General features: G+C 37.7%; 1 long non-coding RNA gene across 1 annotated transcript; it reads right to left on the bottom strand.

Moving 5' to 3' along the window:
• Positions 1-6537: 6537 nt before the first annotated feature.
• LOC116598130 lies at positions 6538-18535 on the bottom strand. Its single transcript, XR_004288962.1, has 4 exons — positions 17856-18535; positions 14518-14660; positions 12823-12897; positions 6538-7607 (listed from the first exon to the last, which is right to left on the bottom strand). It is a non-coding gene; the product is annotated as an uncharacterized LOC116598130 (long non-coding RNA).
• Positions 18536-26152: the final 7617 nt, after the last annotated feature.

Genomic DNA, 26152 nt, shown 5'->3' with positions numbered 1-26152 from the left:
ACAATGGCAAACTGTTTGGATTAATGGCCCTAAGTTTACACACAAACACATCCCCATATCTATGTTTTTGTCCATGTTTTCTCACTCTAACTCTGGTCTTGACCAGATGAATTCTTTTAGCCAATAGGAAAAATCTGACACCAGTAGAGACTCAAAAAAGATTTTATAAATTTCTGCCTTCTCTCTTTTGATTCTTAACACTGCCATTAGAACATGCTTGGGCTAGTCTCCTGGAGGGAATGAGAGACAGGTAGCAAAGAGCCAAGTGTTCTATCCAAACCTATAGTAAATCAAGCCATCTCTAGCCAATTTGCCAGGGATTAGGAATCCCAGTGGGATTAGAGAAGCAAATGACTGCTCTGTGAAACAATGAAAGGAAAAAACCTCCTGGTCTGGTCTTATGATCTAGTGTGGAAGAGGAAGAATGAAAATGACACATCAAAGATGGTCACAGCCCAGTCATTAATTTGCTTAAAAACTTTCAATGGCTTAGTGTATATTATATCCCTACTGAAGTGAGAGTTCCATGAAGGACTGGGTCTTTAAAAATCATCATCATCAGTGGAGAGTCTGCTTCTTCCTCTCCCTCACCCTCTACCCTTTCTTCTCCTCACACTCTCGCTGTCTCTAAAATAAATAAATAAATAAATAAATAAATAAATAAATCTTTAAAAAAAAAAAAATCAGCAGCATGGGCGCCTGGGTGGCTCAGTGGGTTAAAGCCTCTGTCTTTGGCTCAGGTCATGATCTCAGGGTTCTGGGATCGAGCCCCGCATCGGGGGGTCTCTGCTCTTCGGGAGGCTGCTTTCTCCTCTCTCTCTCTCTCTCTGCGTGCCTCTCTGCCTACTTGTGATCTTTGTCAAACAAATAAATAAAATCTTTAAAAAAATCATCGTCATTATTCTCAAAAACTAACACCTATTGAATACTTATACTTTGTATATGTCAGGTGGTGTACTGAAAAACTTAACCTTCATTAATTGTCTTGCTTGCTTTTTATGACAATCCTGGAAAATAGGAACCAATATTACCCCATATTACAGCGGAGGAACTGAAGTCTAGAGAACTTAAAGTGACTTGCCCAAGGTCAGCCAACTAGGACAGAGTCGAGTCAGAGTTCAAACAAAGGTCTGTCTCTGACTTCAAAGAACTTATTCTTAAATGCTATCTTATTCTGCTTTTCTCATTGGGATACTTATTAGTTCTTCAGCGTCAACTCAGATTTGGCACATAGTAAATATAATACATATTTGCTTAATGAATTAATGAAAAAAATGAATAAAAGTATAAATGAATGAACAAATAAGTAAGAGAATGATAGTACCAACGACAGAGAAAAAAACTGAAAGGAGGACCTTCAAGAGTGGTAAAGAGACTTTGGGTGTTGTTACAATAATAAGAAAATGACAGTCATATGGTATTTGTCTTTCTCTGACTGACTTATTTTGCTTAGCGTAATAGCCTCTAGTTCCATCTGAGGGGAGGTGGATGGAGGGGTGGGGTAACTGGGTGATGGGTGTTTAAGAGAGCACTTAATGTAATGAGCACTGAGTGTTATATTCAACTGAAGAATCACTAAACTCTATTCCTGAAACTAATAACACACTGTATGTTAACTCAACTGAATTTAAATTAGAAAAATTAAAAAAAAAAAGAAAATGATAATTCTTCTAGGTAGTCAAGAAGGAATTAAGAGAAAGAAATTTGGGGAAAAGTAAATAAACATTAGTTTTTGGCATGATCAACCAGGTTATTTACACAGGTAAGAATGACCTTTGCATATCTGGAAGCAGAAGGCAAAAAAATGAAGGAAAAGGAGATCACCCAAGTGAGCCAGTGGAAAAGCTCTGGTGTTTGCTGCTGAGAAAGTGTATTTCACCAAGGTGTAGTCAAAGATGACCATCTTATAAAGCATTCTTCCCGAAGTAAACCTGCTTCCATGTGCACTGACCCTAATTAGCAAGAACAACTGAGAATTCATTGATTATGTCCCTAGATGTACTTTCATTGTGCCAGAAACTTCATATACATTCCATAATTTAATCCTTACAGAAACACTCTAAGATTGATATCATTCCTTCCATTGAGTGGATGCAGTTCAAAGAGAGAAAAATGTGGAGATATTTAAACTTAGATCTGTCTAACATTAAAACCCTTTCTTATATTCTTATTTTCTGCAAACAGAACTTTCAGGCCACTAACTGAAAGAAAAAATTTCCTCCACAACTGTATGATCAATTAATCTTTTAGAAAGCAGGAAAGAATATCCAATGGGAAAAAGCCTCTTCAACAAACAGTGCTGAGAAAATTAGACACCAACATGCAAAAGAATTAAATTGGACCACTTTCTTATATTTTTGTGTATGTACAAAAATAAATTCAAAAAGTACTGAAGACCTAAATTTGACACATGAAACCATTACAATCCCAGAGAAGAAGATAGGCAGTAAATTCTCTGACACTGGCCATAGCAACTTCTTACTAGATATATCTCCCGAGGCAAGAGAAACAAAAGCAAACAAACAAACAAACAAACTATTGGGACTTCTTCAAAATAAATAGCTTCTGTACAGCAAAGGAAACAATCAACCAAATTGAAAGGCAATCTACAGAATGGGAGAAGATGTTCACAAACGACTTCTCTGATAAAGGATTAGTACCCCAAATAATCAAAATATATAAAGAACTTATAAAGTCCAAACCAAAAAATGAATAATCCAATTAAAAGATGCACAGAAAACATGAGTAGACATTTTTCCAAAGAAGACATCCAGATGGCCAACAAACACATGAAAAGATGCTCAACATGACTCACCATCAGGGAAATACAAACCAAACCTTCTATGAGATATCACCTCACACCTGTGAAAATGATTAATAACAATAAAAGAAAAAACAACAGGTGTTGGTAAGGATGTGGAGAAAAGAGAACCTTCTCACACTGTTGGTAGGAATGTAAACTGGTACATCAACTCCGCAAAACAGTATGGAGTTTCCTCAAAAAGTTAAAAAATAGAACTAGCCTATGATCCAGCAAATGCACTAGGAGGCATTTATCCAAGGAATACAAAAATACTAATCAAAAGGATATATGGCCCCCAGTGTTCATCGTAGCATTATTTATAATAGCCAGATTATGGAAATAGTCCAAGCGACCATTGATAGATGAATGGATAAAGAAGGGGTAATACACACACACACACACACACACACACACACACACGCACACACCACACATATGCACACAATGGAATTTTACTTAGCCATCAAAAAAGAATGAAATCTTGTCATTTTCAGCAACATGGATAGAGCTAGAAAGTATAATGCTAAGCAAAATAAGTCAGTAAGATTAAGATGAATACCATATGATCTCACTCACATGTGGAATTTAAGAAACAAAACAATCCATCACAGGGGAAAAAAGAGAACAAAAAAACCAGGAAACAGACTCTTAACTATAGAGAACAAACTGATGGTTTCTGGAGAGTGGAGGGGTAGGGGGATGAGTTGAATAGGTGGTGAGGATTAAGGAGTGCACATGTTGTGATGAGCACCAGGTAATGTATGGAAGTGTTGAATGACTAAATTGTACACCTGAAACTAATATTAAAATGTAAGTTAACTGATTGGAATTTTATTTAAAATTTTTCAAAAAAGAAAAAATAAAATTTCCCCCTTTTGCCTTCAGTGGGCAATGTTAAAGAGCAAACACTTTCTCCCTTCAAATAAATTTCCAAAGAGACAGAAGAATTATAAACATGTAATGTACACAATAGCCAAACTCTGGGAGGCACCAAGATACTCTTGGACAGGTGAATGGATAAAAATGTGGTCCATATATACAATGGAATATTACTCAGCATCAGAAGGGATGAAGACCCACCATTTGTATCGACATGGATGGAACTGGAGGGGATCATGCTAAGTAAAGTAAGTCAAGCAGAGAAAGACAATTATATGGTTTCACTCATATGTGGAACATAAGCAATAGCATGAAGGACTACAGGGGAAGGGAGGGAAATCTGAAGGGGGGGGTGGAAATCAGAGGGAGATGAACCATGAGAGACTGTGGACCCCAGGAAATAAACTGAAGGCTTCAGAGGGAGGAGGTTGGGGGATGAGGTACAGGGTGATGGGTACTAAGGAGGGCACATGCTGTGATGAGCGCTGGGTGTTATACGTAACTAATGAATAATTGAATACTATATCAGAAACCAATGATGTACTATACAGTGCCTAACTAAACATAATTTTTAAAAAATGAATGGTCATTTCCAGTCAGTTGAATGATTGTGTAATTACTGGTCTTTATACTTGACTCCTTAAAAGGAAAGAGATTTACCCAACTTTGATTAAACCACCATAACATCTGAAAGACTATGTAACAGAGAAATAAAACAGCAGCAAGTTGTTTTCTTCTCCAACTTTGTGTTTTTATTCTTTTCCATTCTCAATTGTTCTCCAAGCTGCCTATTTTGCCTGTATCAGACTATAGGGTTTGACTAAGAATTTGGTTGTCTCAAATATAATCCCCTGAGTGGCACAAAAAGGCATTCTCCATGAAATGGATGCCAAGTCACATAAGGTTTTTGAGTGGAAAGTTGGAGTCTTTCCTGCACCCATAGTTATGTACTCTGGTGTTAAGGGAAGGATTTCTCCATTCCTAGTAAGAGCTGGGAGGGAGTCAAGAATCCTGTGATGGCCACCCTGTGGAGACACAGTTTGCTTGTTTTCCAATAAGCTGTTAGTCTGACTCTTTCCTGGAGTGTCACTATAGACTTCACTGAACATAAGTATTTTCATTGCTGTATTTAAAGTATTGTTATAAACAGATAACTTCTACTAGTGTTCCAAGGCCTTTCTGACTTTTGGCCTTCTTTTTCATTTAAGGACATGACTTACGTCCCCTAAGACCGTGTAGTTTTTTGAGGGCGGGAGCTCTCTAAACAGAAGTTTGTGTGGTGGCAAGATGAAACTGAGAAAGGAGTCTCAGACTGAGGGATTTATGACATAAAGTAGGGTAAAGAAGGAATAGGAGGCAGATCCTGCTACTTTCCTGATAGGCCACCAGGGGTACAAACCATGCAGAGAAAAGGTAGCAGTCCAGGCAGGCAGGCAAGCAGTGCCATCAAAAATTCAGGCAGGTAGAATGATGATCATTCCAGACAAAGGTAATATAAATAGACAGCATCAAAGAAGGAGCATGGTCCCAAAGGGCCTGAGCTTTAGGAATAGGACTCTAGCCATCAGGATACCAGAAGGGGTCAGCTAGTGACAAATACTGGCCCCATTTTCAGAAGTACTAGGGTTCTAGGAAAAAATAAAAACACAAGAGAATGAGATAAGAACTCTGGCAGTGAGATCTGACCTGAGCAATAGGGAGGAGTTGAGCTTGTCAAGGCAATCATACTAGATTAGCAGAGAACATGATGTCCCAAATCCCTAAAGCAGATTCAAGGCAAGACATCTCCCAGAGTCTGTGTGGGTACTCATCTTGTCTCAGAGAGGCATCTATGAGGTTTAGAGGGATTAAGCTAGTCCTTATAGTGATTTGTAGATTATACATTTTGTATTCTACCACAGGTTCAAGTTCAGAACCCTGAGCATGTAGAAGACACTTAATTATAATTTTATATAACTAAGTGTATTCTATGTGCTAGGTACTAATCTAGGTGTGTGTTATCTCATTTAACTACATCCTAAGAAGTACATATTATCATTCCCACCTAACAGACAAGAAATCCCAGGCAGAGGCAGATGAAGTAATTGCCCGAAATCAAGCATTTAATAAGAGGTAACACTGGAATAGATATAAATAGTTTGACATCCAAACCCAAACTTTAAACTCTATTGCCAATCTTGGTCATACATTTTATAAAGCTACCATTTGCTAAATTTATATGATGTGGCAGATATAATGCTAGGTATTATAGGTATCATCAATACCCTTCAAGAGCTTAGGTTATAGTAGGAAGATAAATACATGAAAGATAGTAACACTTACTTTTGGGCCCTGATAGGAGACTAGAAGTTGCTATGACATCATTCATGCTAGGACCCAATACTCTCTAAAGTGAGACTTTCTGAGGGAAGTGATGGAAGACAGTGGTAATGAAAGAAAAGGAGGGAAAAGAAAGAAAAAGAACAACTTACCCAAAGCCCCAGAAGAAAGGAAAATCATGATTTCTTTGAAATTACTGAAAGACACTTGTGCAACATGAAGGTAGGTGATGCAACATGGGGGCTTAAGTGGGTAGGAGAAGAATAAATGAAACAAGATGGGATTGGGAGGGAGACAAACCATAAGTGACTCTTAATCTCACAAAACAAACTGAGGGTTGCTGGGGGGAGGGGGTTTGGGAGAAGGGGGTGGGATTATGGACATTGGGGAGGGTATGTGCTTTGGTGAGTGCTGTGAAGTGTATAAACCTGGTGATTCACAGACCTGTACCCCTGGGGATAAAAATATATGTTTATAAAAAATAAAAAATAAAAAATAATAAAAAATAAAAAAAAATAAAAAATAAAAAAAGAATATACAGGGAGGTGAGAGGAAAGGATAAGCGAGGTCACCGGAGAAGTCCGTAGAGCCCCATTGTGTAGAGCAGAGAGGCTGCATTCAGCAGTCCAGGCTTCACCCTGACAGAAAAGCCAGGAAAGGATTTCAAAATAGAGTAACATGACCAGATGTGCATTTTGGGAAATGATTCTCAGTTCTGTGTGGAAAGAAAGGAGAGATGGGTGGACAGAAAACCAGTTCTTGCTCTTCCTACTCCATGAAACAGGCCCTAGTTGGTTGAATTGCTCTGACAGCCCATCTGTCCCTCAGTCTGCTATTAGGGCCTAGAGCCCAGAAGACAGCCCTGGAGGCCAAGTCTACCAGCAGGAACGCTATCATATGGGCACAAGGACTGGTTTTCATTTAATGGCTTTTTTTTTTTTTCCCCATGCTTTTCATGGCCCTGCATGTTCCCATCCTAGCCAGGCAACCTCCTTTGGTTTCTGAGACTCCATGCCCAGCTTTTCTAGCTCTGACAAGTCGTCTACAACCCTCCACTGCTACTTTGGTAACTGTAAACATATGTTTTCTGTTCTCCCCACATCCCTGCAGTAGAGCCACAGGTTGTGTCTTGACGCAGAGATGTCTGGAATGTTTAGTATAATCCCAGTCACACAAAAGTTCTTGGCCTGGGGTGATAAATCATACCTTCCACATCTGTCAGGGGAAGGATTCAAAGGGTGCATCGTTTCTTCGGTGTGTGGCCAAATGGTTTTCTCCCAGCATGAAACAAGCCTATTTGAGGCACAGGTTGGCAGGGGTCACTTCCTTTCCTATCACACACATTTTAACAACCCAGGTGCTCATAGGATATAAAGTTCTATGGCTGATAAAAAGACTCAGCTTTGAAGAGCCTTTGTTAATGCTTTTCGGAAGGAATTACATGTAGAGAATTCTAATCATTGCATTGAATGTATGCCATTATTTGTGTTTCTACCACCTTCTTTGTCACATGTACATACCTTTGTACACTTTCACCCCATCTTTTCCTCCATGCAGAGAATCAAAGAGGAGAGAGGGGCCTATCGTTGTTATCTACCTTGGGTACCTATAAACAAAACAAGAGATGATAATTTTAGGTCTTTCTCACAAGGTCACGCAGCCTAGAAAAGGAAAAGACAAATGTTTAGAAAGAATAAAACAAGCAACAGGCTAGACATTTTTACTTTTCTCTGTAAGACTAAGTCTTTTTTTTTTTAACTTATTAGCAAGATTAGACGACTTTATAGCCATTATGACTACCAAAATGACACAATGTTAGCATTACATCAAAATGACAGATGCAAATGCCAGTAGGGAGAACATTCTGAACAGTATAAGGAACTCTAAAAATGCAAAGTATAATGGCTAGGTTTTTCATTAGCTCCATAGGGCTATGACATTCTACCTCTAGTCGATATTCTATCATCCATGATCAGAGTAGGCCTGATGAAAAGAAACATCTAACTTGCATGAAACTCAGTAATGAAGCAATCTTACTTTCCTGAGAGAGAGAGAGAGAGAGAGAAGAAGGAAGAAAGGAAGGAAGGGAGAGTGAAAGACAGAAAGCAAGCAAGCAAACAATAAAGAGAAAAGAAAAATAAAGAGAGAGAAATGGGGCCCCTGATAAAGCAAAGATGATATAATAAAGCTCATGAACTTTATGCACATGGAAATGCTCCTGGGGCTCACACTTAGAGTCCATTTGCTTATATTTTAGGCACAACTTTAATGAGCATGATTGTCTAGTTTCCCAGTTCCAGGTATCCTGGAGGCAGCAGGTCACCAGGGAGACACACACTGGCAGCATCAGAAAGTGACAGCTGGCAGCCTGAGACTTGATGACAGGAAAACTCTGAAAAGTTGATACCAGAACTCCAAACCGGAACCCCTACAGGTTCAAACACAGAGCCCTGAACTCAACAGGCTCTCTTACAGCACTTTAGAATAATTTATGATTGAGTCATCAGAGCGAGATCAAATTAGAATGTTATATTTAATAAAGCAGAGAAGTATACATATATTTCCAAAGATGTTCACCAGAAATAGTTTAAATGAACCTATTTTTATACATATGAACTTTGTAACCAGAACAACTCATTTCCGTAATGTTCTAGATAGGTAGCTGACATTTTACTGTATATTGGTTACTTCTCAGTTTTAATCCCAAGCCACCTGCCCTTCTTGATCCCCTAGCCAGGAAGCCATGATTAGGAAACGCAGTGTGTTTATACCAGTACTACCCCAAGCTTAGCAAAAGGAGGTTTATAAATTTACTGCTACCCGCCCCCAAAATAAAATCACACATTACTACCCCAGTGCTACATACATGATTCCAGACTAAACTGTGTTGCTGCCTGATGCCAATAATATGTAATACATGTCACTATATGTGCTGATCAAGTTTAAATCCAATTTTAGCTAGCCATTTAAGAAGATATGATTCTAATCTAACAATCCAAGCTTTTTGTGATTTGATTTGTCTTTGAATCCCTTGTACTGGATTTCTCAAGAAATCAAATTATTATCACCCAATAGAACTGAACTCTTGAACCTAGAAAAGAAAGACAATAGACTAGCCTAGAAGATGGAGCAAGTAATCTACATAAATGATATTCTGCATGATTCTTTTCACAAATGTTAACAAAGGAAAAATCAGATCAAAACCAGAGCAAACTTGAGGTTATTCTACTGTGCAGATGGTTAAGGTTTCTAGATATTATCAATACTTGAAGTAAGAATGAAAAGGAATAAAATAAGGCAGAGGGTAGGTGTACAAAACCCAGAAACACCTTTCCCTTGAGGATAGCATGCCAAAGTTTTGAATATAGTGTCAAGGGGGATATAACCGTTTGGAGGTAAGCTTTGCAAAGCCATTCATAAAAAGTCCCAGTCAGTGTTGTAGGTTGGAGGAAAGGAGGCATAGCAGTCTGAGCAATGCTGCAGGGATGAACAACCCCAAAATTTCAAAGCTTAAAACAACAAAGGTCTCTTTCTTTCTCGTGCTACATTTTCACTGCCAGTCAGCTGGGACTACGCTATATGCCGTCTGCTCTCCTCACTCCGGGATCTAGGGTAACAGAGGAGCTGTTATCTGCTCCTTGCGGTTCACAGTGACAGAAAGAGGGAGTAGCAAAGCACATGTGGGCTCTTCAAACCTCCACATGGAAGTGACCGTGCTCATTTCTCTCACATTTTATTGGTCCAAATAAGTCACAAAATGAAGCCTGACTTTTAAAGGAGTAGGAAGTACTCCTCCTTCAGGGAGGAGCTTCAAATATTGATGTGTGGGAATGCAGTCACTACAGGCAGTAGGGGAGAAATGACAAGCTGTCCACCAGAGGTCAGGGCTTTTCACATGAGCATCCATAAAAATCCTGTGGAAGGCTTATTAAAATGCCCTGGCCCCACCTCCATTCTTCCTAATTTAGTTATCCTGGATAAGCCCCAAGAATGTGCATTTCTAACAGATTCCCTGGTGAATCTGATGGTGGCAGTCCATGGAGCATACTTGCCGGAGGACAGACACACAGCTGTTGCTGGGAAGTAGGTGCCCAGACAGATGCTCAATGTCCCAGCCCACCCTTGCATCCCCATGGGGCCGAAGGACTAGTCCTCACCAAGGAAATATGACAAGTGATGTGGGTCACTTCTTGAAGGAAAGTAGTTAAAAACCAAAGATCCCTTTCTCCTACTCCCTTCTCCCATATACTTTTTACATGTCGATGACCAGAGCAACATGGCAGCTTCTTCAGTCTGAAACATGGACCCCTCTGACAAGAAGCACCTGCATCAGATTACTACGGGAAAGAGAACACATTTTTATCATGCTAAGCCACTGAAATTTGGGGGTTTGTTTGTCAAAACAGGTAGTTTACCTTAGCTAACATTGGAGAGGATGGGAAGAAGGTTAAGAGAATCTTGACCACGCCACTGAATACTGCCTCTCCTTCAGCTAAATGAGGGAAACCTCTCCTGCCTCCTTAACTTCTACAAATGTCATTTTCTTTGATCCCTCATAATTATATCTCTTTTTTTCTCTAGTCCCTGTGGTATCATAAAATTAAAAAGATTAGGATTAGAAAGTAGAAGAACTCAGAATCGTTTTAATTCCTGCCTAAGGTCCTAGCTATAATTCACTTGTTTACATTTTCGTCATTCATTTAACAAAACCTTACTCAGGGCCTATATACGTATGTCTAAAAGATAGTCCTGCCTCCAAAAATGGCATAGGCATTACCTCAGCCCCTCCCATGATCATGGCAGATATCAAAAATCAAAAAAAAAGTCCTTTTTCTCTCTGGGTTCAGGGAAAGCCTCAGAATACTTTACAGCAGAATGCTCCAAAAGCCATTACAAATAAATCTATAATGGTGGTTTTATCATCTAAAAAAATCAATATATATCTAAGTTGTTTCTATTTGTTTCTCAAAAATGGGTTTTTCAAAGAGGTTTGGTTTCATGTGGTCACTGATTTCAATCTAATTCTAATATATTTTCCCGAGTAATAGAAACTATAAAGACCAAGCTACATTTGCCACTAAGTTTCCACATTGATTTAGGTTCCACTAAGCAGATACACCTGCACAAAACCTGAAATGCAGAAATCAACACTGTGGGATTATAGCCTTACATGAAGAGACTGGACTGCCCAGCCGGTATCACTACAGAAGTGTTTGATTCTCTTGAGGCAGCTGTGAGGAAGGTTCTATAGGTTAGTACCTAGCATCAAAACTACTGAACAGCAGGTGTCTGTGGCAGTCAGGTTCCTTGAAACAAGTCCCTTGGTGTGGCTTGGCAGCTCATCAGGCTGCATTCTTTCTGAACAAGCAGGACCTACCCTTGTTTCCATCTTTAGTCTAGGTGAAAGAATCTCTTAATCTTGGCCCAACACTTCACAGGCTCTTGCGCTGGCCCTCCTCTGGTCATCTCCTAAACACTGAGTGAGGAGTATGTGGAGCCAATGAGACATACTTAACTGGAGCTTTAGCCCTAGACTGTGCCCTGGAAATCATGGACCCACATTCCTTACCTAAAATGGCCCTGAACTTGCTTCCAGAGTCTGTGTGGGTCTCTTTCCTGGGGCTCATTCTCCTGAGAGTGAACCAAACCACCACTGTGGGCACCTTTTGGTCTGAGGGTGGCCATAGGGCAGCTGGCTTCCAAGGGTATAGACAGAGCTTGTATATGTGGGTTACAGCGTCCACACATATGCTAATAAGAGTCCCTTGCAGCATAGAATGAAGCCAGAAACAAACAAAAAAACAGAAGGGTGGGAAATCTGGGTTGGGGACTTGGTCATGCTTTTCCCATACCATTATGCTTTGGTGAGGAACCCAAAAGAGTCAAAATTTTAAGCTCTATCTTGATCTCCCAGGTCATTTAGGAGGTAACTTTCTCAAAGTGGGAACATAGCATACATTTTATTTAACAAACTGAAGCTGATGTTTAACTTTTAAGTACTTAGACATGTTATGTGGGTATCAATTTGTACTTTTGCCCCAGATCCCACAAATTTTAGTAGCATAACTACTCAGTTCTCTAGCCTCTGACACATTCTGCAAACTACCTTATGCTCTGTAATAAACCTTCTGCCTAAACTACCCAGAGTAAATTTTGTTCTCTAAAACCAAGAAATCAGTTGTTATAATTCCCTAGATGCTTAGAAAGGGATGATATTTTCCTTTTGTTGTAGACAAATACACATCAACTCCAAAAATATGGAACTCTTCCAGTATCAACCATAGCTTGGATTTGTTGTGAGTGACTCTTCCTGATCCCAAGGCTCTATACTGTAGCAGCAAGAGTATTGATGTTGAATGAGAGTTTAGGTTGGAGACCCAGCTCCAACACTAACCCAGTGTGCACCTTGAACAAGCCATTTTTAACCTCCCTAAACCCTGGGAGGTTTATGTGTGTATACGTGTACATATACTTCATTGGATGCAGATCTAACATTGCCATTTCTAATGCTGAACCTAAAGAAAAGAGTTAAAAGTAGCTGACACCTTAGGTATTCCTTGTGGTATATTCTCCGATGCTTTTTCTTTTGCTTACTTCAGAAACATCTGCTCCAATCACTTCCCTCTGGAAAACCAATTCCACTGTCTTAACTTCTGGCTCCATTAGGAAATATTTCTAGAAAGTCATTCAAATGTTTCCATTTGTCGATTCCATTTTGGTACTTCAAGTTCTAACTCCTTATGCTACAGGAAACCATTTTCTTCCTTACTTGCTATTTAAACTCTTCAAGCGTTTGTCAAGCATTATTATGTCATACTCACCCTACTCAGGGACTTAATCACACACTCCATGCACTTCAAGACATATTCATTTTCTGGAGTATCCAATGACATGATCTGCAATAGCAGAGATAAGGATTCAAGCACTTAAGTTCCTCTTGGGTTTCTTGACTTTTAGAATATTAAGGAATTTTTCAGAGTTAGTCCTATAGCAATGGAAGTTTCAAATAGCTTTCATAACATGATGTATTTTCTTTTCATTATGCTTTTTAGATTAAGAACCTACTACAACAGTAGCCTATGCTAACAGGAAGATAAGCCTTCTGTTTCTGGCTCAGAAACTTGGAAAAGGGAACATTTCAAAAGTCATTTTATTGGCATATTTCAATCAAATGCCTAAAAATCCATGATGAGATGAGCAAGGACTGCATTAGACAACTTCTATTTTTTAAAGATTTTTCTAGTTTCCAATGGTCTCTACCAGATGGTCCTGTAAACGTCCCTCCCCACAAAAAAAGTAACTATCAAAAAAAATAATAATAATGATACTGTTATGCTGAAAATAAATAAATAAATAAAAAGAATTGCAGAACCATTGCAACATGGCATCAAAAGGTTAAAACTGCATAGAAACTTTGGGTAAAATGCTTTATATTTTAGAAACAATTAATACACCTGTAGGTGCTGTGGCAGGGAGCTTGGGCATGTTGGCCCCAGTACTTGTCTTTTTTTGGGCTCAGCTCTCTGATAGAGGGACAGACTGAACCCTACAGTCTGTGTTTCCCAAGATCCCAGATCAGCTGTTTTCTGCCTAAGTTTTGACAAAGAAAGACAGAGACCAGAGATTGAATGTGGTGGGAGAGAGCAGCCAAGGCACTTCTCCTCTCTACCTACCTGAGAAGGCAGCTTCTCAGCAATTGCTTCTCCTCTATGGCTCCAGCTCCTTGGTTTCATTGTTTGGCAAATTTGTCTTAGCTTCCATTTAATAACCCCCTGGGCGGGAGTACTGTTACATGTTTCACCTTTCTAGCCTATAGATGGTAGTGGTTTCATGCTGCTTAACTCTGTTTAACTCTGTTACTTCAGCTCTCAGAAATTCCATCACCTATTTGATAAATTCCCTGAATTAAATTCACTCTGTTGAAAAGTCTTTAAGGTGGTTTCTGCTTTCTTGGTTATACTCTGACTGATAATATAATGGACTGACTTTTGAAACAATGCACATGACTGTTAGTGCACCAATAAGAATGTTAAGGAAGTGGGATATAATAAGTCACCTTATAGATTTCTCAGGACACTACATGAAATGAAGCATAAATTGTGGGAAAACTGCCCCAGCAAGAAGACTAAATTAGAGGCATCAGTAAATTCTGGGGACTTGATTGGCCTTTTTCTTTATTTTTTCTCTCCAGGTAAAATAATGTGTAGGTGAGCAGTGAAAGCAACAGTAATCACTGACCTATTTACAATTCTGACTTTGTGCCAGTAGGTCTATTATTTAGTATAGTCTGCATTAAGATGTTCACTAGAACATCTCAAGGAAATATCTGAAAACATTACGTCTGGCTTGTTAACAAAACAAGTGCCAAATATGAAATAAACCAAAATCACAAAAACTTTTGCCTTCATTTTGTTCTCATTCTTTCATTTACTCAATGAGTACCTGTGATGTGTCAATCACTCATCTACATCCTACAATCCCTGAATAAAGAGTAAAAAAATAAAATAATCCCTTACCTGTGTGGAGCTTATGGTCTGGAGTGGGTGAAGTGGCTATTTAGACCGATAGCAACCAACAGGGTGAAAACCGTCATAGGATAGACAGTCAATCAACACTTAGATTTTTTTTTTCTCTAAGTTATTTCTGTCAATGTTAAGACCTAAAAGGAAAACAGAGATTGTTGTCTTACTTTCTAATAAACAGTTGTAAAAGTGTGCTGGATTTGAAGTTCTACAAGTTTTGATTTGAGTTCCAATTCTTTACTTTCCTTATTATTTAAATTATCATGCTTATGAAAGATCACTCATATAAGCTCCCTGAAGTAATATTAAAAATAGAAAAATGTATTGAGAATAGAGATATTTAAGTTTGGAAAACTGAAATTAGTGAATAGCTCTCATTTTCTTTTTATTTTTAATTTCCAGCAAATGACCATAATGTGACCATAATAAATGACTGTTGTTGGTGTTCCAAATTTGAGGGATTTTAGGTCATTAATTTTTCAGGTATATTTTTCTGTTCTATTCAATCTCTCTACTACTGTGGCTCCAATTACAGTTTCTTTAGACCAGTTTATATGGTCTCATGGGTCACTAACAATATATTCTTTCTTTTCTTTAAAATATTTTTTCTTTCCATTCTTCAAAATAGATAATTTTCCTATCTTCAAGTTCACTAAACTTTATTTTTTTTCCAATTTCCAGGTTGGTGTTAATACAATGCAATCATTTTTTTAATTTTTAAAATCAATTTTTAAATTTTAGACAGTGCATTTGTTAGTTCTAGAATTCCATTTGGTTCTTTTTTACAGTTTCCATTTTTCTGAGAAGATTTCCCATTGTACATTTCCTATATACATCTTCCTTTTTAAATTCTTAAATATATTTATAATAGCTAAGTTTAAAATTAGTGCTGCTAATTCTAACATCTAAGTCATCTGGGATTTGTTTCTTTTGGCTGCTTTATTTCATAATTATTGGTCATATTTACCTATTACTTTATTTATCCAGTACTTTTTAAAATGTTATGCAAGACATTTAAGATTACATGACACAGGGGTGCCTGGGTGGCTCAGTGGGTTAAAGCCTCTGTCTTCGGCTCAGGTCATGATCCCAGGGTCCTGGAATCAAGACCTGCATCAAGCTCTCTGCGCAGCAGGGAGCCTGTTTCCTCCTCTCTGTCTCTGCCTGCCTCTCTGCCATTTTGTGATCTCTGTCTGTCAAATAAATAAATAAAATCTCAAAAAAAAGATTACCTGACACATATGCACATATATGTATATATACACATATACATTTAAGTTAAATCACATTACAATGAATGTGATTATTTCATCTTCCTTTAAAAGCTACTAAAAGTTTTGTTCTGGCAGACATTAAAATTCCTCCTTCTTTTAAAAGTCTCATGAAAGTCTCATTTTCCTTCAAATATATCTGACCACCTTCCTGTACCATAAAAACTATCACATCTATCCCCAAGAGAAAAGAGTCTTTACAAATGATCAGCAATTCAAAAGTCATAGAATTTGAGATCCATTTCATCCTTTTATTTCAAGGGTACATCTATGTGGAGAACCCACCATACAAATTTGCATATATATTATTTCATATTACTTATAAAAATTATCTCCTATAAGAAAGTAACACAAATCTTTTTTGAAGTGTAAATAGTCTTTCCAAAATCAGTTTTAAAAAACATCCTGGTTTTAAAAACATCTTAATTGAGAAAAAGAACCATAATTCTAGGGAAAGAGTATTATTACCTTCATGGAGCCTAGAAGAAGTAAGAACAATAATTTGGAGGGTAAAGAATCAAAACTATTTGGTAATCTCTGTTTGGATGAAATATGTGTAAGGACTATATCAGCCCATATTTGAACAGGTGTGTTTTTCCAGTTTGAGCTGAAGCTGTGAAACCCATATATTCAATAGTATTTTTGTTTTCTTTTGATTTAAACAAAAACCATGTTTGTTGTAAAATTTCTTTTAAACACTTAAAAACATAAAGAAAAATTTTATTCTTCTCAGAGATAAATAACTGAACATATTAAGTAAGGTATGCCCTTTAAGTTTTTAGGTGTGTGTGTGAAAATATGTGTTCCTATATATAATAAATTACAAAACTGGAATGATGCCCTCGACATGATGTACCTTATGTATATCACTAAAACATATCATGGTTTTTCCACATCATTAAATGGTCTTTGATAAATGTGATTTTTTTATAACATTTTATTGTATGGACAATTTACTTATCCATCACCCTATTACTAGAGATTATATTATTTTTGATATTTTATTATCAAATAAGTTAAATAATTGTCCCCATATATAATTATTTCCTTTTAATAAATTTCTGAAATGGAAATGGTGGGAAGAATGGAAATAAAAATAGCAGTACATCAAGCCAGTGTAATGCAGAAAGAAAACCTTGAAAAACAGAAATGGAGAGTGGTTTTAGTTAGCATTGTTTTCATAACTGAATCGAAAAGGAGGGCATGCCAAAGCAATAGGCTTTCATAAAATAGTTGCTCTGTGTTTCAAACAATCATTGGAAAACGGGAGCTGAGACTGAAGACCTGTAAAGTTAACAGCAGAATTTCTTATCATATGTGCTGCGGAACATAGATTGTGTGGGATTTTCATAAGTGTTACATTAGGGAACTGTTCTGAGGTGTGATGACTTTGAGAAATACAGATTTAAAGACAAATAAGATTTTTGCTATTACGTTTTACTGCAGGACTTCCCAGAACCTTTAATGTTCTTGTATGCTTTTTAAAACCCCAAACAGAAACTATAATATGAAACATTTCCCAAATTTATTTAGCCACAGAATCTTTTGTGCACGAAGTATCTTGAGGGAAAAGTGTTCTGTGGAACACCAGATTGAGCAAAAGTACTTGAACAAAATTGAGGAAAAGTAAATTATAGTCAAGGCCAGTGGAAAAACCACATCAGATTATGTTAGATTAAGTTAAATTGTTTTATGACATACACTGAATGTTTTGAAATCTTGCTTTCCATTTAAATTCCTTATCTCTTTAAAAATGCCTCATGAAAAAAAAAATGCCACATGAGCTGTGTTCTTGTTTTGTTAGTACATAGCTCTACACAAAAGTGGACTATGAATTTTTCTCACCATGACATGTTTTTCTGGAGGCCATAACATATAGTGATAATGTCCCAACCTACGAGTTAAAACAGAGTGGTAGGTTGTGCCATTAGCTAACTTGTGACCTTAGAAAATTAACTCAGGCTCCACGAAATTTGCATGGCAGGACATAGGTATACAATAAATTGTTGATTCAACGGATGATTGGATCCTGATGTTCACAAACTTTTCAGTCATTCTCACCTGGTATTATTCATGGGCTTTAGGAAGATCGAATCAGCTTCTCTGTGATTGGTCTTATAAATTTGAAGCTCTAATGGTAAACTTTTTCTCAATTTAAGATCCACAGCATTTTTAATAATGATGTTATACTGTAAAGACATAAGAGGAAGACAGTTATTCAACTTCCCAACAATAACTAAATGTTAAATGTATTTCTGTCCTGCCTTTTACCTAAACAGATATTTGTGTCCCGGGGATCAGGCACCTCGCTCAGCCACATTTTCTGTATAAACTCCGTAGTTCTAGGTTGGCCTACGGTTTATTTGTCTCACAACAGAAATATTTAACCTGCGGTTAATAAGCTTCAGGGAGCCTTTGAACCTGATGAAATTGTGTATAAACATTTTCTCTTTATGTGAGAATATTCACCTTTCTGGAGACACACCCCATGGAATAGATTTTCAAATGGCATTTTCAATCCCTCAAAAAACTTACTGCTTACAGATTTCTTAAGGTTTTGAAGAGGTACCTGAAGAATAAAATGAGGCACAAATTAATGCTTGAGTTCAAAATGCTGGTCTAAGTTACTGCTATAGTAATTTACCCATCATCAGAATAAGTGGGAGTAGAAACCTCAGGGTACAGAAATCAGCATGATCACAAAAAGGAAAAAAAACTATTTAGAAAAAAAAGCTTTTTTTTTTTTTTTTTTTTTTTTTTTAAAAGAGGCATTTTCTCTTCCTCTTACCTTCCCAAGGTCCCAACCCCTGCATGGAAAACAAAGCAAAGCAAAACAAAACAAAAAAAAAACCCTGTAGGAAAAATATCTTAATGATACATTACAAAAACTGCTAATAACCAGATAGAAGTGCCCTCATTCACAATATGAGATAATATTTACCCATTTATTAGCTATGCTCCTAGAGACCTTAAAAAATCTTTTCTATAGCATGGTCCAGTGTCATCAGAATATCTATGAAATAGTACACAGTGATTGTAATTTTATGGAAAGAATTTCTTGGAAAGCCTGCCTGTCGGATAAATTAGCTATCTTTAACATAATCCTGATTAATTTTGCCATGTATTATCTTCTGCATGTTCTTGAGCTCAAGGTCCCAATTTATTAACCCCTATTCTAGATTTAAAATCATACCTATATCTCCATGCTCCTCTGAATATTATTGTGTGATAGCTGATAATTGTCTAGTACTTAGTATGTGCCTCACAAGAAAGCCTGAGCAGATACAGAGATGGTTTACATCTGAAAGTTACACTGCTTTAAAGCAGCCTCAAAAGAAGCAGCAAAGCACATGAAGAGTCAATGTTCATCTTCATGCTCATTCATTCTTTCATTCACTCATTCATCTATTCAACAAATGTTCATCAAGCCTGCTCTCTGTCAGGCCCTGTTCCAGGTGTTGGACATAGAGAGGTGAATAGGATACAATCTCATCAGCGGTAGGATAGGTTGGGAAGAGTTTGGAAAGACAGTGTGACAAGTACCATTGACTGAACCCAAGTTCCAGAAGCAAAGAAATGGGACTCCTAACCCAATCTAGGGCTTCTTGGGAAAGGTAACATTTAAGTGGACACTTGAATAATGAATGGGAAGTAACCAGGCAATAAGCCTGTTTTAGACAGAGGAAGCAGCAGATGCAAAGGCCCAAAGGCAAGAGGCATATTTGGTGAGCTCCCAGTAATCGTCATCAGATTCAAGGTGGGGGTAGTAGTGAGAAAGGACAATGGAGAAGTAGTAATTAAGATACAGATTTGGAAAGGTCTTGAATGACATTTAAGGATTTAGACTTTGTACTGAAATCAGGAACACTGGAGAATATAAATTGGGGGAAGGAGATGAATAAAAATATTTATATTTTATGAGTATCTCCCTGGCTACAGAGCATAAAAGGAGTAACAGAAAGCCAAGGAGATCAGTTAGGAGGCTGTTTCAGCAATCTAGACATGAGGGAAAGAAATGCATTGGAGAGACATTTGGGAGGGAGGATCCATGGATTGAATTGACTTGTTGCTGCAGTGAGGGAAATGGAAGAGGCAGAAGGAATGATATTATTCCATATTCTGGCTTAGTTAGCTATTAGATAATGGTGATATTCCCTAAAACAGGGACCAGACAAGAGAAAACAAGTCTGTTCACAACTTTATTGACCTGGAATCTTGCATATTTTATAGAAGTTCTGGAAACTACCAAAGCAGGCTTGCATAGGCTTTGAAAGATTGCATGCAAAGAAATTGGATGCTTGCCCTAGGTAAGAGTTAAGCATATCTATTTCAATTTCACTGATAACAAAACAAATGAATCAACATTTACAATAAGATAAAGCTTTACTTCATAGTTTAAAATTATAATTTTTTTCCATAGAGACCTTGAATCATATTGAAAGTAAGATAAAAGATGTTACAGTAGTAACCTCTCTGCACTATCCTGGAAGTATCTTCCTATAAGAGTGATTTGGCCTATAAAGTTCATGAATTACAAGGGAACGGAATCTTCTTGGTTTTTTGGGGGGAGTTTTGTTGTTGTTGTTGTTGTTGCTTTTAGTCTCTTTTAGCCAGCTAAGATGAGGATTAATATCTTCATCAAAGCCAAGTAAGAGCTTCCCTCATAGTTCAGGAAGGACCAAGTGAAGTTTTGAAGAGCTCTTGGGATTCATTCAGCTCTTTAATCCCCAAATATAGCATAGGTTGCCTTGTAGAGATTTCACTGTTGCTGCAGTTTACAATTCTCATTGCAAAGACAAAGTTTAGAAAAGGACATTAAATAAATGAGATAGCAGTCACCAAAACAATTATTCAATAAAAGAGCAGAGATAAAACACAGTTGGGTCAACAAAAGGAAAAACATAAATCAGACAAAAGATGAGAGAGGACTAGTGAGTTCTCTTCTCTCAATTTGAAAAAATGAAAAGATTTTTTTTTTTAAATCCTGATGACAATTAACTAAAAAAATACATTAAGGAATTAATTCTTTAGGGAGGTCTACAGGTAAAAGCCCCCAACAGATCTCCCCAGGCATATATTCTTAGGCAGAAAGCTATAGTCAGCTGATTCTTCCTCCAGGCAAGGAACAATAATACCAATGAAAATAATTGATTCCCTAACTTAGGCATTTCTTCAAACCAAAATCATTAGTATGGCAGTCTCACTTCCACTTGAAATCAGTCAATTTTTGTCAAAATAAAATAGCAACACACACCGCTGGGCATGTCATTTACTTGTGGGGAAATTTTGCCAAATAAAAATCTATTGTTTGCTGTAATGCAAATTTGTTAGCTATTTTTAAAACAGAGATTGGTAATGACTTCCTCTTGACAGCTGTTCACACACAGAGATTTTTGCTCATCTTAGTCCAGTGGAAATCTTGCAGTTGAAAAGACTTCAAATAAGTCACTGTTCTCAAGTGTTTTCAATTCTGTTCAATTCAGTGGTGAATGAAGCTGGTTAGGAGGGAAACTGCTTGTCTTTCCAAATTTAGTGTTCTGAAAACACATTGTTGTAGTTAGTGAGCATTACATGAGCCATCTAAATTTAGCAAACATTTTCATTCCCTTGCCCAAGCCCACCCACAATAGTGGATGGAACTTAGATTTCATCCGCACTCTTCTGGATAATGTAAACCCCTTGGGTTCTAGGAAACCTGCTGAGCAAGAAAGCTGAATGCAGAAATGGCAGAAAAATATGTAACTTTCAGACTTAAAAAGAGGTTGGGGGGCAACTAAGAATACATTGACTAATCCCAGTTGGCTTTTAAACTCATTGTCACCCTCACCACATTAGATCTCCTTTGTTTGCCTGAGGAAAACCTGGAAAAATGCCTAATTATGGGGAGCAATCTTGCTCTTCATCTAAGGAACTAGCCTTCAGCACTCACTGTGCCCCTCCTCTGAGCTGAAGGTCAGTCCAGGATATCATTGCTCCCCTCCATGTTGATGACTGTGAGGGCAGTCATGCCTAACAATTTGTAGGTATTTAAGGGGTAATTTGGATTACAGAGGTTGAATGGAAACTGCCTTGTATAGTATAGGCCTTCTGCAGGGAAAAGAAGAGAAAACTTGCTTCATAAAACACTATGCATAGTAGGTTGTCAAGTTATGGTTGAACAAATAAATTGTGGCCATTTCTAAGCAAAAGGCCAAATCTATGATTCTGAATCAAAACTGCATAGCAATTTTTCTCAAACTTTACTGCTTAAGTACATTAAAGAACGTGAGGAGGAGGAAAAAAAAAAAAGAATGATCTAAGATTAAGCAAAACCAGGTCACTGTAGGAATTTCTTTGTAGTAACATATCCTATCTTAAAAGCTCAACAAATTTTATACTCTATACTATAGTATATAAACATTTAACATATGGCTTCAGGTACCATCCTGCCAAATAAGTTGGATAACATGGCAATCTGTCATATTCTCTGTCATGTTAACTGAAGAAACGTTTAGAAAAAGCCTTTGTAAATGACATATCTACCTTGAATTTATATATTCAGTGTTTGTGTAAATTACATGTAATTTTTTTAAATTTTATTTTTGGAATTTCGTTAACAATCAGTAGATGCATTCTGATGTTTTCAAATGACTGGAAAGATTTCATACCTTAATATATTGAGTTCTGTATTAGGGGAGAAAAGCATATAATAAATAAACTAAAGTAACTTTGTATTAACCACTTGGCATGTATCTGTCACTACTGTAGTATAGAATTAGTTATTAAAAAAATTGCTATCTGATATTCTGACATATGTGATATGAAAGTAAATATTTTTTAAAAAGCCCTCTTGGGGGCGCCTGGGTGGCTCAGTGGGTTAAGCCGCTGCCTTCGGCTCAGGTCATGATCTCAGGGTCCTGGGATCGAGTCCCGCATCGGGTTCTCTGCTCCGCGGGGAGCCTGCTTCCTCCTCTCTCTCTCTCTCTGCCTACTTGTGCTCTCTCTGTGTCTAATGAATAAATAAAATCTTTAAAAAAAAAAATAAAAATAAATAAAAATAAAAAGCCCTCTTGGGACTCAAATTAATAAAATTATGAATAAAAGGGGAGATCATGACTAACAGAACAGAAATGGAAACAATCATCAGAAATTATTACCAATAGCTATATGCCCCAAAGTTAAGCAACCTAGAAGAAATGGGTGCACTCTTGGAAACATATGAACTTCCAAGCCTGAAAAAGGAAGAAATTGACAACTTGAATAGACCAATAAATGAGATTGAAGCCATGATGAAAAACCTCCCAAAAAAACAAGAGTCCAGGACTGATGGATTCCCTGGGGAATTCTACCAAACATTCAAAGAAGAATGAATATCTATTCTCTTGAACCTGTTTCAAAAAATAGGAACAGAAGGAAAACCTCCAAACCCTTTCTAAGAAGCCAGTATTACCTTGATCCCCAAACCAGGCAAAGACCCCATGTAAAAGGAGAATTTCAGACCAATATCCCTGATGGATATGTATGCCAAGATTCTCAACAAGATCCTAGCTAACAGGATCCAATAGTACATTAAAAAGATTATCCATCATGACCAGGTGGGATTTATCTCTCAATGCAAGGCTGGTACAACATTCACAAATCAATCAATGTGATAGAACAAATCAATAAGAGAAGAGAGAAGAGGGGGAAGGAGCAAGATAGCGGAGGAGTAGGAGACCCAGATATCATTAGGTCCCAGGAGTTCAGCTAGATAGTTATCAAACCATTCTGAACTATAAACTCAACAGGAGATTAAAGAGAAGAAGAGCAGCAATTCTAGGAACAGAAAGCTACCACTTTTGGGAAGGTGGGACATGCGGAGAAGTGAATCCCAAGGGCTGGGAAGATAGATGCAGTGAGAGAGGCTGGATCCTGGCAACTAAGAGAGCAGCAGAGCACAAAATCGGAACTTTTAGAAGTCTGCTCCACTGAGGAATGTCGCTCCAGAGGCTAAGCCGGGGCTGGAGCCCTCGTGGGGACTGGGTGGTCTCAGGACCAGTGCGGACACAAAAATACCAGGGGTGTGTGTGTGTGTGTGTGACAGAGCTCCAGGTATCAGAGCAGGGAAGCTGACTGCAGAGATGGAGCGGAGGAAAGGGCTTTCAGCTTGGCGTTACCTTAAACCATGATCTAAGGCGCATTGGGCCACTGCTTTTTCCATCGGGGAAATCACAAGCAGCAGATCCGGGGAGAATCCCTACTTCCTGCTCCAGGAGGAGTGGCACTGAGGTGCTGCAGGACTCTGCTGGGTTTGGAGAGTCCAAAAGGGGCTGTGCGCCAGAGACAGAAACATCCAGTCACAGACCAGGTGAGGACAGAGCACAGTCGGAGACCAGGGAGATGGGAGGCAGTGACTGCTTTTCTTTGAGGAAGCACTGAGGAGTGGGGCCCCTAGCTCTGAGCTCCTATGGGGCCAAAGATTGGGAGGCTGCCATTTTCATTCCTGTCCTCCAAAGCTACATGGAAAGCATTCAAGGAAAAAAAGCTCCTGAAAGAGAACCTGAGCAGATTACTTAGCCTGGACCCTGGCATAGGCAGTGCATTTCCACCTAAGGCAAAGACATTTGAGAATCATGGCAACAGGCTCCTCACCCAGAAGATTAGCAAGAACACCCAACCAAGAACAAGGTCACTGATCAGTAAGAACTATGGAACTCCAGAGCTAAGGGAAAGCAACACATAGAATTCATGGCATTTTTTTTTCTCATGATCCTTTAGTCTTTCAAGGTTAATTTTATTTTTTTCTTATCCTATTCTTTTTAATTTTCCCTCTTTCCTCTTTCCTGTTTTAATGTTTTTACTATTTTATCTTAACAATACCTTTTTATTTTTTAATTTTTTTATTTTTTTAGTTTCTTTTCAGTGTACCAGAATTTATTGTTTATGCATCACACCCAGTGCTCCATTCAATATGTGCCCTCCCTAATACCCACCAGCAGGCTCACCCAACTTCCCAGCCCCCACGCTTTCAAAACCCTCAGATTGTTTTTCAGAATTCATATTCTTTCATGGTTCATCTCTTCCTCCAATTTCCCTCAACTCCCTTCTCCTCTCCATCTCCCCATGTCCTCTGTGTTATTTCTTATCCTTCACAAATAAGTGAAACCATACGGTGGTTAACTCTCTCTGCTTGACTTATTTCACTCAGCATAACCTCTTCTAGACCCGTCCATGTTGATACAAAAGTTGGGTATTCATCCTTTCTGATGGAGGTATAATACTCCATAGTGTATATGGACCACATCTTCCTTATCCATTCATCCGTTGAAGGGCATCTTGGTTCTTTCAACAGTTTGGCAAAAGTGGCCATTGCTGCTATGAACATTGGGGTACAGGTGGCCCTTCTTTTCAGTACATCTGTATCTTTGGGGTAAATACCCAGGATTGCAATTGCAGAGTCATAGGGAAGCTCTATTTTTAATTTCTTAAGGAATCTCCACACTGTTCTCCAAAGTGGCTGCACCAACTTGCATTCACACCAACAGTGTTTCTCCACATCCTCTCCAACACACATTTTTTCCTGACTTGTTAATTTTGGCCATTCTAACTGGTGTAAGGTGGTATCTCAATGTGGTTTTGATTTGAATCTCCCTGATGGCTAGTGATGATGAACATTTTTTTTTCATGTGTCTGATAGCCATTTGTATGTCTTTATTGGAGAAGTGTCTGTTCAAGTCTTCTGACCATTTTTTGACATGATTATCTGTTTTGTGTGTGTTATCAATACCTTTTTAAAAATATTTTTTAATTTTCAGTGTTATAGTCATATTCTATCCCTTCATTGTATTAAACCTCATTTTTTGTATACATACAGGTTTCTCATTCTTTAAAATTTTGGGATACAGTTGCTTCAAGTAGATCAAAATATACTTAAACCTAGTGCATGGATTTATTCTAGTCTCCAACCTAATCACAGTCTTTCTGCTTTCTTTTTTCTTTTTTCAAATCCTTTCAATTCCTTTTTTAAAATCTTTTTAAATTTTCATCTTTATAATCATATTCCATCCCTTCATCAGGTTTACACTTATTTTGTATATATGTAAGTACTTCTTTCTTTAAAATGTTGGGAGGGAGTTTCTTTTAATGGACCAAAATACACTCAAAATCAAGTGTGTGGCTCTGTTCTGTTCACCAGTCTATATATATATATTTTTTTCTTTTTTTCCTCCTTTCTTCTCCACCCAGTTTTGGGTCTCTTCTGATTTAGTTAGTGTATATTTTTCTGGGGTTATTGCTATCCTATTAGTATTTTGTTCTCTCATTCATCTATTCTTATCTGGATAAAATGACAAGGTGGAAAAACTCACCGCAAAAAAAGAAAAAAAAAAAAAGAATGAGAG

The sequence above is a fragment of the Mustela erminea genome, chromosome 9, assembly GCF_009829155.1.
Source record: "Mustela erminea isolate mMusErm1 chromosome 9, mMusErm1.Pri, whole genome shotgun sequence".
Classification (NCBI taxonomy): Eukaryota; Metazoa; Chordata; class Mammalia; order Carnivora; family Mustelidae; genus Mustela; species Mustela erminea.
This window is presented reverse-complemented; position numbering and strand designations above follow the sequence as displayed.